The following is a 15,898-nucleotide window of genomic DNA, read 5'->3' on the forward strand; positions in this document are numbered from 1 at the left end:
TACAAAGAATGGCTATGTCGGTCCTACTCTGAATATCCCTCATCCACCGATATTGGCTAAAGACTTGGAGAATGATTGCAAAGCAAGAAAAGCACTTTTGAGCGCATTATCAGATTAGCAAATCATGGGATTATCAGATAGATCTACTGCAAAAGCTATTTAGGATAACTGGAAATATTGAATGAAGGAGATACCACTGTCAAAATTGTAAAATTGGAATGTTACCGGGTCAGGTATGAAAATTTAAAAATGGAAGAAGATGAAAGAATTTCTGCATTTATGGAAAGAGTTAATGAAATTGTTTTAGGAATACAATGTTGTGGAGGATCTTTAAGTGAAGATGAAATTATGTCTAAATTTTTAAGAGCTTTGCCACCGGCTTACAAAATGAAAGTGACTACTATTAATGAGTTGAGAACAATGCCTAATACATCAGTTTCTAGAGATACTTTGGTTGGAAAACTTTTAGCATTTGAGCTTGAAGAATTTGGTCTTGTTGCTACAGTCAAAACTGATATAGTTTTCAAAGCATCATCATCAGCATCATCGTCATCACCATCTGATAAAACTGATTGGAAAGCACTTCATGCAAAAGAACTTGAAGATATGAGAAGAGAAAATGAAGAACTTGAAGCACTATTTGCAAGGAAGATGCGTAAAGGTCTAACAAGAAGTAAGTATGAAGGTAAAGCACCTTTCAAATGTTTTGATTGCAATAAAGTTGGTCATATGGCATCTAGGTGTCCTGATAGACATGTAAGACTAGGGGAGGAAGCAAAAAGAATATATAAACCTAACCCTGAATATCAGAGATACAAATTTAAGAAAAATAGAGATAAGTCATGTTACTATGCAGATGAAGGTGTTACAGATGATTCAGATGAAGATTCAATAGATAGTGGATGGGATTTTGTTGCAATAAAATAAGATCAACCAACACCTATTGTCAAACCCGTAGAACAGGCATTAGCAACACAAATAGAAGAAAATGATGAATGGATAATAGATAGTGTATGCTCGCATCATATGACTGGTGATAAAAGCAAATTCTTATCATTACAGGAAATTCATGGAGGTGTAGTAAGATTTGGAGATGACAAAACTTGTTTAATCAAAGGAAGAGGAACTATATCTTTGGATGGTAAGCACAATACTGACAAGGTTTATTATGTTGAAGGTTTAAAGCATAATCTTTTGAGTGTTGGTTAGTTAGTGGAAAAAGGATTTCAATTACAATTCAAGAATGGAAAATGCAAAATCATGAACATAACTAGATTGGAAATTGCAACCGGTAATCAAACTAAAGGTAATATCTTTCACTTGAATACCAGTGATAAGACATGTTTGATTGCTCACATTGATGAAAGTTGGTTATGGCATAAAAGACTCTGCCATGTGAATTTTGATTGCATTGTAAATATCAGTTCAACTAAGGCAGTAAGGGATTTACCTAAGATTGTGAAACCTCATAATCCGGTATGTAAGGAATGCCAAATGGGAAAGCAAGTTAGAACAACATTTAAGAGCATTTATGAGAAATCCAATAATATTCTTGATTTAATTCATACTGACTTATGTGGTCCAACAAGAACAAGAAGTCTTCAGGGAGATAGATACTTTATGCTAATAATTGATGATTATTCTAGAATGTGTTGGGTTACTTTTCTCAGGGAGAATTTAGAAGCTTTTGGAAGATTCAAGATATACAAGGCAATGGTAGAGAATGAAACCAACAAGAAAATCAAATGTTTAAGATCATATCAAGGAGGAGAATTTATATATAGGGAATTCAATTCATCCTGTGAGGAGAATGGAATCAAAAGACAACTATCAGCACCCTGGACACCCCAATAGAATGGAGTTGTAGAAAGGAAGAACAAAACTATATTGGATGCAACAAGAACCATGATGATGGAAGAAAATCTACCTCATATGTACTGGAGAGAAGCAGTGAATACAATGATTTATACTTTCAACAAAGTTCACATCAAAAGTGAAACCGGTAAGGCCCCTTATGAACTATGGTTTGGTCATATTCCTACTCTTAAATACTTCAGAATATTTGGAAGCAAATGTTATATTAGGAGAGATGAGTATATTGGCAAATTTGATCCTAGAAGTGATGAAGGAATATTTCTTGGTTATTCAACTAGAAGCAAGGCATATAGATGTTATAATAAAAGATTGCAAAAAATCATTGAGAGTACTAATGTGAAGATAGATGAACATTTTAAAGGAGATTCAAGATCTGTAGAAATAGCAATAGAAATGATTAAAAATGAACCAACACAGATTGCACCGGTATAGAGTGAAGATCCAGTCACACCGACGTCATCAGAAAACTCAACTGTGACTGAAGAACAACAACATGTGAATAAACCCAGGTATGTAAGATTGATTCATTTAGAAAATCAGATAATTGGAAATAAAAATCAAGGTGTTATGACTAGAGGAAGATTGGAAAATGAAGAGGTATATTTAATTTCTCAAGTTGAACCAACACCAATTATTGAAGCATGTCAAGATGAACATTGGATTAAAGCAATGGAAGATAAATTAGAACAGATTAAAAAAAATAATACTTGGACATTAGTTCCTCGACATAAAGACAAAAATGTAATTGGATCTAAATGGGTATATAGAAATAAACTTAATGAGGATGGTGAAGTAATCAGAAACAAAGCAATATTAGTTTGTAAAGGTTATTCATAGAAAGGAGGAATTGATTATAATAAAACCTTTGCACCGGTAGCCAGAATTGAAGCAGTTAGAATATTTCTTGCTTTTGTAGCTCATAAGAACTATAAAGTTTATCAGATGGATGTAAAATGTGCATTTTTGAATGGAGATCTTGAAGAAGAAGTTTACATTGAACAACCCGATGGATTTTTATTAACAAATGATAAGGATATGGTTTGTAGGTTAAGGAAAGCTTTATATGGATTGAAGCAAGCTCCGAAAGCTTGGTATGCTAGATTGGATAGATATCTTTTAAAGCTTGGATACACAAAAGGTAATACTGACAGCAATTTGTATTACAAAGTTACCAATGATGATATTTTGGTTATTGAAGTATTTGTGGATGATATCATTTTTGGAGGTGAAGAAGAGTTATGTAAAGACTTTGCTAACAAGATGAAGGAATAATTTGAGATATCTATGATTGGAGAGATAAAAAATTTCTAGGTTTGTAGATTTCACAAATAGATAAAGGTATATTCATATGTCAAACAAAGTACTTGAAGGAACTTTTGAAGAAATTTGGTATGGAAAACTCCAAACTGGTAAGCACTCCTATGACTACAACAGATAAATTGACATTAAAGGATGATTCAACTCCTATAAATATGACAAGGTACAAATCTATGACTGGAGGATTACTGTATTTGACACAAACTAGACTTGATATAATGAATGCAGTGTGTATTGTATCTAGATTTCAAAGAAATCCTATAGAAAATCACGAATCAGCAGTAAAAAGGATTTTTCGGTACCTACAAGACACAACAAATCTTGGTTTATGGTATCCTAAGAATGATAATTTTGAGTTATGTGCATATACAGATGCAAATTGGGCAGGAGATGTAGATGACAGAAAGAGTACCACTGGCAGTGCATTCTTTCTTGGCAGAAGGTCGATTTCATGGATCAACAAGAAGCAGACTTGTACATCATTATCTACAACAAAATCAGAATATGCTGCAACAACAACTAATTGTACTCAGGTATTATGGATCAAGCAAATGTTGAAGGATATAAAGGTAAAAGACAAAGAACCGGTAACTATTTATTGTGATAATTCAACATCAATTGATATATCAAAGAATCCGGTATTTCACTAAAAAACAAAGCATGTTTCTATTAAGTACAATTTTTTGAAAGAGAATGTTGAAGCAAATGAAGTGAGATTGGTTTATGTAAATACTAAAGAGAAAATTGCAGATATCTTTACAAAGCCTTTGCCTAAGGAAACATTTGAATATCTCAGAGAGTAGCTTGGGGTAATTTCCCCACTGGCAAAGACTTGAATGATGAATATTGGCATCAAACCGACAGGGACTAACAAAAAAATATTTTTCCGGTCTTGATGAAGGAGAGAGACTTCTTAGGGGGAGTAGTTAGCTGTATGTTATGTTTTGATTCTTAACTGCTTTAGCATTTGATGCCAAAGGGGGAGAGATATCTATGGAAAAACATTGTACTTTGGGGAGAGATATATTTTTGGTTTTGGTTTCTATTTTTGATACACAAATTTGTATTGATCTATTTTGGGAGATTGCTGGTTTTGGCATTCTATTTTTGGCACTTAGATGTTTTTCCATCTAGTGTTGCCATCAATGCTGATGGGATGGGGTAAGGGATAGACTAGCCTAGTCTATGCTCTTGGATCCTTTCCTTGGATCACCTGGTGTTCTCTACACACCCTAGGGTCTCTAGGACTTCCCTTTTCTTGAAGAATCCCTTGACCATGCCCAATCCACCCACCAACAAGTTGCAATACTGCTCCTAAGGTCTCACCTACTCATGAGACTCAAACCCCTTACTATGGCTAATAAGGGCTAGGCTTGTTCCACACCTTCCAAGGTCTTAGCAAGGTTGTATCAGGTCTATTTCATGGTCTTTTCACCCATTCATGAGCCCCCAAGAGGTTTCAAGCCTTCAACCCCTTACCGATTTCACTATTTTGTGTTTTTGCCTTCAAATAGGGCTACAAGGATTAGGACCTATTAGGCCTCCTACCCGGTCTTCTAGGGCTCCCTCTCACAAACGATGCACAAACAACCCTATCTCCCAAAAAGGACTGCCATTCATTTAGAAAGGACTCAAGGATTTTCTAGGTTTTAGGCCTCCAAGTGTCCGTACATTGTCCTAGGTGGATTTTAAGGTTTTCAAGGGTTTTTGTGAGGGTTTTTAGGGTCTGCCTGGGTCATAGTGAGTGTTTTGAGTTTTAGCCACCTTGTTTGGATTGGTGGAGGCTCCTCCTTCACACCAATGATGCTTCACTTACTCCTCTACACTTCCTCCAAAGGATGCACTCTCCACTAACCAACCTTGCTCTCCAAGACCTCTGTAATTTGACCTCTCCTAACCGGGCACTGTCTAGTCTCGCCTAGGAGTGGGTCTTTGCTTGGCCTTCTTGCATTTTTAAGGGCCCTACTTTCATGGGACTATATTATAGGGTCTTCACTTAATTACCCATGGTTTCATGGTGTTTCCACAATGGGGAATGGAGTTAAGACTTCATTTACTCAAACCGGTCCAAAACTGGACAGTGAGACTGCAACTTACAAATTATTTACAAACACACTCAACCGGTAAACAAAAAGCTAATATAAGCACTCACAATGGAAGTATTTATACCATAGAAGACATTTCACATAGTTTTGCACGTATTTCAATCCATTTACTTGCCCGATAACTTCATTCAATCTGATTGGTAACCAACAAACAGTCACAGTCAAGCTCTTCTTGCTTGGGCCGTACAATCTCTGACATCCAACCCCTGCATTTAGGGTTTGCAAATAATTATACCACCTTTGCCTCGATCTATGTGCCCATGTTAGGGTTGTCCATGCCAAACTAAGGATTTTGACCTCCTGGTGGAAAAGTTGCTTGACAACTTTTAAAAGTTGTCATGCAACTTTTGAGCAACTTTCTCAATGTTACTTTTCATGACTCCTAAACCCACATTGGGCCAACCTAAAGACACCACCATGTTATGAAGGACCCCTAAACACCAAAAAGACACACATACCCTCCATTTTCAAGAAAAATCACAGCCTTGAGAAAAATCACAGCCTTGACTTATGACCCCTAAGATCTCCACTAGGACCCTAACTAGGACCTATGAGCACTTGGCTCATTATTTTATATACAATGGCTTCATAAGAAGCATAACACCAAAAAAAAAAAGGAGGGAGAGCTTGTAAGGGTTCTCCTACACCATACTCCCCCTTTACACACAATTAAGAAATAGAAGAAGAGATGAGAGCCAGGTCTATTCCAAGTGTCTTGAACCTGCTCTCCTCCACCCATGTAGCTTTAGATATTGGTTGATCTGCCCATTTCACTAAGTGCTCCATGTAGACCTGGTGTCTGGTAGACTTCTTCACTCTTGACTCCAAAATCTCCTCTGCTATAGGCTTCTTCACTTGAGGTAAGGTATTCACATCCAGGTCTTGTAGTACCTTGGCTTGGTTCTCAATCTGCCCTGCTATCTCTCCCTTGTACATTACCAGATTAGCAACATTGAAGATTGGTGAAATGGCTAAGGCTGAAGGTAAATCCACCTTATAGGCATTCTCACCGTATTTTGCCAAAATTTCACAAGGTCCTACCCTCTTCATCTACAATTTGGTAGGCTTACCACTTTGCATCCTAGCTTTGCTCAAATGGACCATCACATAGTCACCCACCTTGAACTGAACTTCTCTCCTTTTCTCATCCACTTTAGCTTTCAAGTTTTGAGTGGATTCAAGGATGGCCTTCTTAAATTTCTCTTGGACTTCCTTGATGGTTTGAGTGAAGTCCTCTGCTTGCCCACTCTTCATCTCCAAAGTACCAAGGTCTCTTAACTCACACACTCCCCTTGGATGTCTGCCATATACAACCTCAAAGGGACTTCTACCAATAGTCTTATTCACACTATCATTATATGCATACTCTGCTTGAGGAATGATAAGGTCCCATGTCTGACCATACTCCTTAGTTAGACACCTCAACAAATTGCCTAACACCCTATTGATGACTTCAGTTTGACCATTTGTTTGTGGATGGTAAGCTACGCTAAATGACAAGTTAGTTCCTAGTCTCCTCCATAATGTTTGCCAAAAATGACCCATGAACTTGTTGTCCTTGTCTGAAACAATGCTTAAAGGGAGTCCATGAATCGTAACAATCTCTTTGAAGAAGAGATGTGCAACATAGCTAGCATCATGTGTAGTCTTACATGGAATGAAATGACTCATCTTGGAAAATCTATCTACTACCACATAGATGCTGTCCATACCAGTTTTAGTCTTGGGAAGTCCTACTACAAAGTCCATTCTTATGCATTCCCAAGGCCTATTAGGGACCGGTAATGGTTGATAGAGACCAACATTGCTTGATCCTCCTTTTTCTCTTGACACACTCCACATTGCTCTACATACCTCTTTACATCTCTTGGCAACTTTGGCCAATAGTAGTACCTCTGTACTAAGTCTAGGGTCTTATTAATCCCAAAGTGTCCACTCAAACTGCCATTATGTTTCTCTTGGATGAGGTTCTCCCTCATAGATCCTCTTGGTACACACAACTGATTACCTTTGAACAAGAGACCATTTTGGAGAGTGTAGTCTGCATACTCACCATGGAAATGGTTCTCAAACTCCTTGCAAACCTTGTAAGCTGATGAGAAGTCTTCATCTCCTTCATAGAGGTCTTTGAAACCTTCTATTCCTATGCTCTGCAACTATAACTCTTGAACTATCAACAACTTCCTACTCAATGCATCTGCCACCTTGTTAAGTTGCCCCTTCTTATGCTTGATGGTGAAGGTGAAGGATTGGAGATATTCCATCCATTTCAGATGTCTATTGCTTAGCTTCTCTTGAGTGTTGATGTAACTCAATGCCTGATTGTCTGTGAACACTACAAATTCTTTTGGGAGTAGGTAATGCCTCCATTTCTTTAGAGACTGCACTAATGCATACAACTCTAGGTCATAAGCTGAGTACTTCTTCTTTGCTTCATTAAGCTTCTCAGTGAAAAATGCCACAAGTCTTCCCTCTTGACTCAATACACCACCTACTGCAATTCCACTTACATCACACTCCAAAGTGAATAGCTTATCAAACGTAGGTAGGAGAAGGATAGGTTTTATGGCTACTTCTTGCTTCAACAATTGAAATGCTTTGTTAGCCTGCTCAGTCCATTTAAACTTAGTTTTAAGGCCTCCCTTAATGGTGTCAAGGACTAGTGCACATATACCACTGAAATTCCTCACAAACTTCCTATAGAATTGAGCTAATCCATGGAAACTTCTAACTCCAGTCCTTGTTTTAGGTGCAGGCCAATTCAAGATTGCCTCCACTTTGCTTGGATCCATCTTCAAGGTTCCCTTAGACACCACAAATCCTAAGTAAACCAACTCTTGCTTCAAGAAGTCACACTTCTCTAGGTTGATGGATAGCTTCTCCTCATGCAACCTCTCTAAGACTAACCTCAAATGCTCAAGGTGCTCCTCTTTGGTTCTGCTATAGATGAGAATGTCATTTAGGTACACCACCACAAATCTGCCTGTGAAGTCTTTCAACACCTCATTCATCAACCTCATGAAGGTGCTTGGAGCATTGGTGAGTCTAAATGGCATCACAAGCCATTCATACAATCCCTCTGTGGTCTTGAAAGCAGTCTTCCACTCATCACCCTCCTTAATTCTTATCTGGTGATAACCAATTTTTAGGTCTAGCTTGGTAAAATACATAGCCCCTCCTTAACAGTCCATCAAATCCTCTATTCTAGGAATAGGAAACCTATACCTTATGGTGATCCTATTGATTGCTCTTGAGTCAGTGTAAAGTCTCCACTTACCTCCCTTCTTTGATGCTAGCACTACCGGGACTGCACATGGGCTAATGCTCTTCTTAATCAGTCCTTGTTCCAATAACTCTTGCACTTGCCTTGCTACCTGCTTATTCTGATCAGGTGTGAGCTTATATGCAGCCTTGTTAGGTAAGGATGCACCGGGAACAAAGTCTATTTGATGACTTATAGACCTTCTTGGTGGGAGTGTTGCAGGTGTTCCATCACTCACTATATCCTTATGCTATTGCAACATTTGCTTCACCTCCTTGGGCACTTCTGCCTGCAACTTGTCTTCTTCCTCCTTTGGCTTCACAAAGATGGCACACTTCACTATCTCCTCCTCATGTAGTAAGTTCAAAAACTCTTTACCAGTAGCCAATAAAACACTAGGTGTTCTTGAAGTTCCCTCTTCATTCTCTGTCAAAGACTGAATCTTGAAGGTCTTGCTGTCCTTCTTAAAGGAAATGGAGTTCTCCTCTCCATCATAGATCACCTTCCTATCAAATTGCTAGGGTCTTCCTAGCAATAAGTGACATGCATCCATAGGTAACACATCACAAAGGATCTTATCCTTGTATCCTCCAATAGAAAACTCTACCCAAGTCTGTTCATTGACTAGCACACTCTGCTCATGATTCAACTATGTCACCTTGTATGGGTTAGTGTGGGGTATCCTTGTGAGTTTCAACTTCCTCACTGCCTCTTCTAATATGATATTGTCAGTTGAGCCTGAATCAACTATCACTTTGCACACTTTACCAAGAATCTTGCATCTCACCCTAAACAATGCTCTCCTATGCTTAGGTTCATTCTTCTCTGGCTGTCTCATCAAGACCCTGTTGAACATCAGATTTTCTCCAATCTCTGATTCAATATGGTCCACTTCAGGTGTCTTTCTGCTTGAAGAGTCTTCATGTGCATAAGCAACCCTCTTTCCACTGTTTGATGATGTAGGCTTGTCAGGGCATCTATATGCCGGGTGTCCCAATTGACCACAATTGTAACATTTCATAGTTGCAAAGTAGGAGTTACCTCTGTTGGTACCTCTGCCCCTACTTGGACTACCTTGTGCACCTCTTCCTCTAGAATGGCCTCCTCTAAGATTGGTTTCACTACCATGTTCAGTCAACTTGGCTTCTCCTTGGTTCCTCTGCTCATTTGACTTGCTTTGGTAACCACCTCGGTGATTCACTTGATCTCTACCTGTGCCTCTACCCCTGTTATTGGAGTCTCCTTTCCTTTTGTTCCTCTCTTCTACCTTGATAGCAAGCTGATGACACTTCTGGACAGTAGTAGGAGTCCATAGGCTTATCTCCTCTTGAATGTTCCACTTTAGGCCGCTTAGATACCTAGCCACCTTAATGGATTCATCTTCTTGGACTTTGGACCTAAGACATAGCTTTTGAAACTCCTCTGGGTAGGAGGCCACATCAAGATCCTTCTGCTTCAATCCTTGTCTCTTCTTATGAAGTTGAACTTCATAATCCTCTGGTAAGTAATTCTCTTTGATCTTACCCACCATATCTTTCTAGTTTGCAATAGGTAGCTTCCCCATACTAACTCTTTCTTCTTGCAGGTACTTCCACCATGTCAAAGATGCTCCCCTTAATCTTGATTTGGCAACTTTAACCTTTTGAGCCTCTATCACTCCTTCACACTCAAAGTGGTTTTCCATGCCCTCAATCCATTCCATAATAGTGTCTATGTCCATTCTTCCACTGAAATGTGGCAATCCTTCAAAATCTTTGGTGTTCAAAGCCTTAATAGCTTTCATAAATGGTTCTTCATTGAACAAGGGATCTGGTTCAGGGATAATATCATCTATGTCTATAGTTTTCTTTCCTTTACCCTTGGTGTCTTCATCCCAAGGTCCTTGTGTCCTCTGATCCACCACTTCCTGCAGTTTATCCCTCATCTCACTCACAACTTCTTCAAGGAGCCTATTTTTCTCCTTCTTCTCTTCTACTTCTCTAGCCAGCTCTGCATTAGTAACCATTCTGCTCTCCCCTACTAATTCACCAGTATATATAGACATACACAGTCCAACAAGTCTTTAACTTCGCTCTGATACCAATCTGATGGGATGGGGTAAGGGATAGACTAGCCTAGTCTATGCTCTTGGATCCTTTCCTTGGATCACCTGGTGTTCTCTACACACCCTAGGGTCTCTAGGAATTCCCTTTGCTTGAGGAATCCCCTGACCATGCCCAATCCACCCACCAATGAGTTGCAATATTGCTCCTAAGGTCTCACCTACTCATGAGACTCAAACCCCTTACTATGGCTAATAAGGGCTAGGCTTGTTCCACACCTTCCAAGGTCTTAGCAAGGTTGTATTAGGTCTATTTCATGGTCTTTTCACCCATTCATGAGCCCCCAAGAGGTTTCAAGCCTTCAACCCCTTACCGATTTCACTATTTTGTGTTTTTGCCTTCAAATAGGGCTACAAGGATTAGGACCTATTAGGCCTCCTACCCGGTCTTCTAGGGCTCCCTCTCACAAACGATGCACAAAAAACCCTATCTCCCAAAAAGGACTGTCATTCATTTAGCAAGGACTCAAGTATTTTCTAGGTTTTAGGCCTCCAAGTGTCCGCACACTGTCCTAGGTGGATTTTAAGGTTTTCAAGGGTTTTTGTGAGGGATTTTAGGGTCTGTCTGTGTCATAGTGAGTGTTTTGAGTTTTAGCCACCTTGTTTGGATTGGTGGAGGCTCCTCCTTCACACCAATGATGCTTCACTCACTCCTCTGCACTTCCTCCAAAGGATGCACTCTCCACTAACCAACCTTGCTCTCCAAGACCTCTGCAATTTAACCTCTCCTAACCGGGCACTATCCAGTCTCACCTAAGAGTGGGTCTTTGCTTGGCCTTCCTGCATTTTTAAGGGCCCTTATTGCATGGGACTATAGTACAGGGTCTTCACTTCCATTCCCCATGGTTTCATGGTGTTTCCATAATGGGGAATGGAGTTAAGACTTCATTTACTCAAACCGGTCCAAAACTGGACAGTGAGACTGCAACTTACAAATTATTTACAAACACACTCAACCGGTGAACAAAAAGCTAATATAAGCACTCACAATGGAATTATTTACACCATAGAAGACATTTCACATAGTTTTGCATGCAGTTCAATCCATTTACTTGCCCGGTAACTTCATTCAATCTAACTAGTAACCAACAAACAGTCACATTCAAGCTCTTCTTGCTTGGGTTGTACAATCTCTGACATCCAACCCCTGCATTTAGGGTTTGCAAATACTTATATCACCTTTGCCTTGGTCTGTGTGCCCATGTTAGGGTTGTCCACACCAAACTAAGGATTTTGACCTCCCGGTGGAAAAGTTGCTTGACAACTTTTAAAAGTTGTCATGCAACTTTTGCAACTTTTGAGCAACTTTCTCAATGTTGCTTTTTATGACTCCTAAACCCACATTGGGCGAACTTAAAGACACCACCATGTTATGAAGGACCCCTAAACACCACAAAGACACACATACCCTCCATTTTCAAGAAAAATCACAACCTTGACTTATGAGCCCTAAGATCTCCACTAGGACCTATGAGCACTTGGCTCATTATTTTATATACAATGACTTCATAAGAAGCATAACACCAACAAAACAAAGGAGGAGGGAGAGCTTGTAAGGGTGCTCCTACACCAAATGCCAAAGGGGGAGATTTTTGGTATTATGGATGACTTCGTCATGTGTTGCATTGGTTTTATCATTGATGTCGACACTTATCTTCTTGGAGGTCTACATCGTTGATTTGACACTTTGGTTATATTGGTTTATTGTTGAACTGACACATTGTGGTCCCGATATGGATATTGTCTTATGCATAGTCACTGGTATATGCTTCACCGGTAGGAAATATTGTTCACTGACAATGATGATGGCTTGTTATCATCTGGAGATCATTTGGTTATGTCGAAGACATGGATTGGATGTTTGTATTTGGTGTTTTTCGTATTGGTCTAATCAGGTTGACATATTTACCTTTACCGGCAGATAAGTCTAGGTTATGGACCGGTACAAGATATCTATTCCAAATCAACATGACATATTTTGGAAATGGTTTATTGATTGGATAATGTGTAAATGTATTGAGCCGACATATTGTATCACATCAAGACTTATTTTGTAATTGATTTAATTGTAATATCTTTAGTGAGCCGACCTCATGTTAAGGTCTTAGGTTTTGTATAAATGATTGTAAGATCTTGTTGAATATCAGAGATTATGAGTGTGTGTGAATATTGAAGAGGGAAAAATAAGCAGATCCTTGTGCGAATCACACAGATATTATCTGAAGGTTGAAGGAAGGCTATGAAGGTGTTTGGCACTCATGGTCAGAGCTTAAATCGATACTGAATCCAACATTGCAGATGCTATTCTGAAGCAGTACATTGTTATTGGATTTAACCATCCAATTGTAGTCAGTCTGACTCCTATTTTGTGATTGAGTAGTGAGCTCTAGGCGGTTGGCCTTTCTTCATGTGTAGACCTCATTTGTATACACTTACTATCTCCAGTAGTATCATCTGATTGTGAGTAAGGTTTCCCACCATGGTTTTTCCCCTTACAAGGTTTCCACATCAAAATCTTGGTGTCATGTGTTGTGGATGTTGTTTCTCTTTCTATTTCATGCATTAAGATACTGGTACTACTATAAATGTTAATCTGTTTAACCGACATTAAGTTTCTTTTACCAGGACTAAGTTTTAAGTTGGAATAATTTGTTTTGGGTTATAATTTATTGACAATTAGTTCACAACTACCCCCCCTCTCAGTTGTCCTTCCCGGTTCCTAACATAACCTACCTTCTATCCTCTTACATACATATGGATTGACATCATCATGTCTTACATCTCCCATACTGGTTACCACTTCTTACTCACCGGTGACCATGCCAAACCGGTTGACATCAATGACAAATTAATGCCAATAATGCCAATAGTTAGCACGTACATATTGTTGAATCAATCATGGAAGGATGTATTGTGATATGTTTTGGTTCTCTCTTTCTCCTAGAGTGGACCAATTTAAGTATTTTAGGTCTTGGTGACTTATTTTGTGTAATATTGCTTATTCTATTTTAGCTAACCCTTGATTAGGTTTCCCATATTGTATCTCATATTTAAGATTTGTGGATGGATGAATTGGAGTGTGGATGAGAAGTGAATTGTGTGAGAAGTGTATGCGAATGATTTGCAAGTAGATCTAAGTTTGTGGTAATGCAAAACTCAATTTGAGAAGAGACTTGAAGGTGATATGTTTTGCAAAATAGTGTGTTGGGACAGTAAATATTATCAAAGATGTTTGCCATGATGTTGGTTGCTTGATCTAGTTGTTCAAGGACAATTTCATGTTCAGGAGAATCCTTCTCAATTTAAATTCAACCATGTCATTCACTATTGATTGATAGTGATTCTTTCAACATCAATTTATATCTTGTCCTGAAGAAGCATTCTTCAATTGAGAAAGTCCTTTTGTATCATGCCTAAGGTTGGGCCCCTTAGTTCTGCAATTCCTTCATGTGTTGGTGCTCCTTGGAAGTAAGACTTAAACATTGTAAACAATGTTATTCATATTGTGAGTTAGAATCTCAAAATGGTTTCCCCCTATTTGGCTTTTCCACGTAAATTTGATGTTCATGTGTTGATGGTTGATTCTTATGTGTTGATGATTAATGTGTTGTTGATAAGTAAGTTAATGTTTTTTTATTAATAATTGATTTTGAAGTTCCAAACTGATTCACCCCCTCTCTTAGTAATGTCGGGTGTTTAATAATTGGTATCAAAGCAAGGTTCCTCTTTGGAAAGCTTAACTACTTGAGGTAGATCTAGAGATGGTGAGGGGCCTTCATGTTAAAGAACCAATAAAATAGGAAGGCCAAAAAAAGACAAAAAAAAATCATATATTTTTGAAAAATAAAATTGTAAATACATTGTATATATAGATATATAGATACATCCACAAATACATTTCCCATATTTACCAAATCAAAATGTATATAGAAGGGCCAAAAAAAATAAAATAGTAATATTAATTTATACTTCACTGAGGAAAGAGTAAAAAAAAACTACATTAGTGCTACATGTGAATAGGTTTTGGCCTATTGGATTGGTGGCCCAATATGCAAAGTGATGAGTAACACAATGGTTATATATCAAATACAAGCCTAGAAAATAAAAAATGCATCTGCTAAATTATGAAAATTCAAATGACAATATAAGATCTATAAATGCTTTGTAATTTCTCTCACATGCACATTTATATTTTTTATATGGCAATAGAATGTCATAGATGCTTACAACAGTACCTTTCTTGTTTAGAGTGGTTGGATTCTTAAATGTATAATATCTAGATAGATTTTAATGATGGGTTTGGTCCAACCAAATTTCTTCTATATATTATGTTTTGAGGATGACCCATTTAAATGACCTTATGAGACCAACTACACCCAACCCACATACACCATCAAATAGACAAAAGAAAAAGAAAGAAAAAAAAAACTTTGAATCCCTTTGCCTTGAAGAACTAAAAGTGGGCATCAATACATGGTGTAGGAATCCTACCTGGAATTAATCCATTTGGTACAAGCATCTTACCTATGGTAAAAAATACTCAAAATATGATGCAAACTCCACTTATGGATGCACAACATAGCATCACCTAACACTAACAATACTATATTAGAGAATTTCAAAACTAAAAACATTAGAAAGCCAATAGAAAGTGGAGGAATGCAAAGCATTCCTGCAAATAGGTACACTCACTATAAAAGCGACACTCAAACTGACACCAAATCAATTGTGGATCGAATGAGAAAATGAAACCTTGGAGATAACATTCTTTTTCATCCATCAACATAATACTACAATTGCAATCAAAGATGAATAAATGTGGCACAATGCAAACTATAATACAAAACCGTGTTTGATAGGTTATTCACTCAAATAGACACAGTTAGCCAAAATATGTTGCAAACATCTAAATACATCTTTAATGTTCCTAAATATCCATAAGAAAAAAAGATATATCATCTACTGCCATTGCCATCAACCATCATACGTCAATATGAATACATGAGTAGACACCATATAAAATACCACTGATCACATACTTTTGGACCAACTTTCAAACTTTGGTTGACATCAATGACAACACAAAATCTTGATTGTGCCCTCAGTGAACAAAGAAGTGTTCAACTTGTGGAGCAAGTGTTGGAGATTGTTGGAGTTTATTGATAGCATGAGCTTATATAGTTGTTGTTGATGTCAAACCTAGTTATCTGAAAAGATGTTGGTCCAAATATTCTTTTG

The sequence above is a fragment of the Cryptomeria japonica genome, chromosome 3 (assembly GCF_030272615.1).
Source record: "Cryptomeria japonica chromosome 3, Sugi_1.0, whole genome shotgun sequence".
In the NCBI taxonomy this organism is placed as follows: domain Eukaryota; kingdom Viridiplantae; phylum Streptophyta; class Pinopsida; order Cupressales; family Cupressaceae; genus Cryptomeria; species Cryptomeria japonica.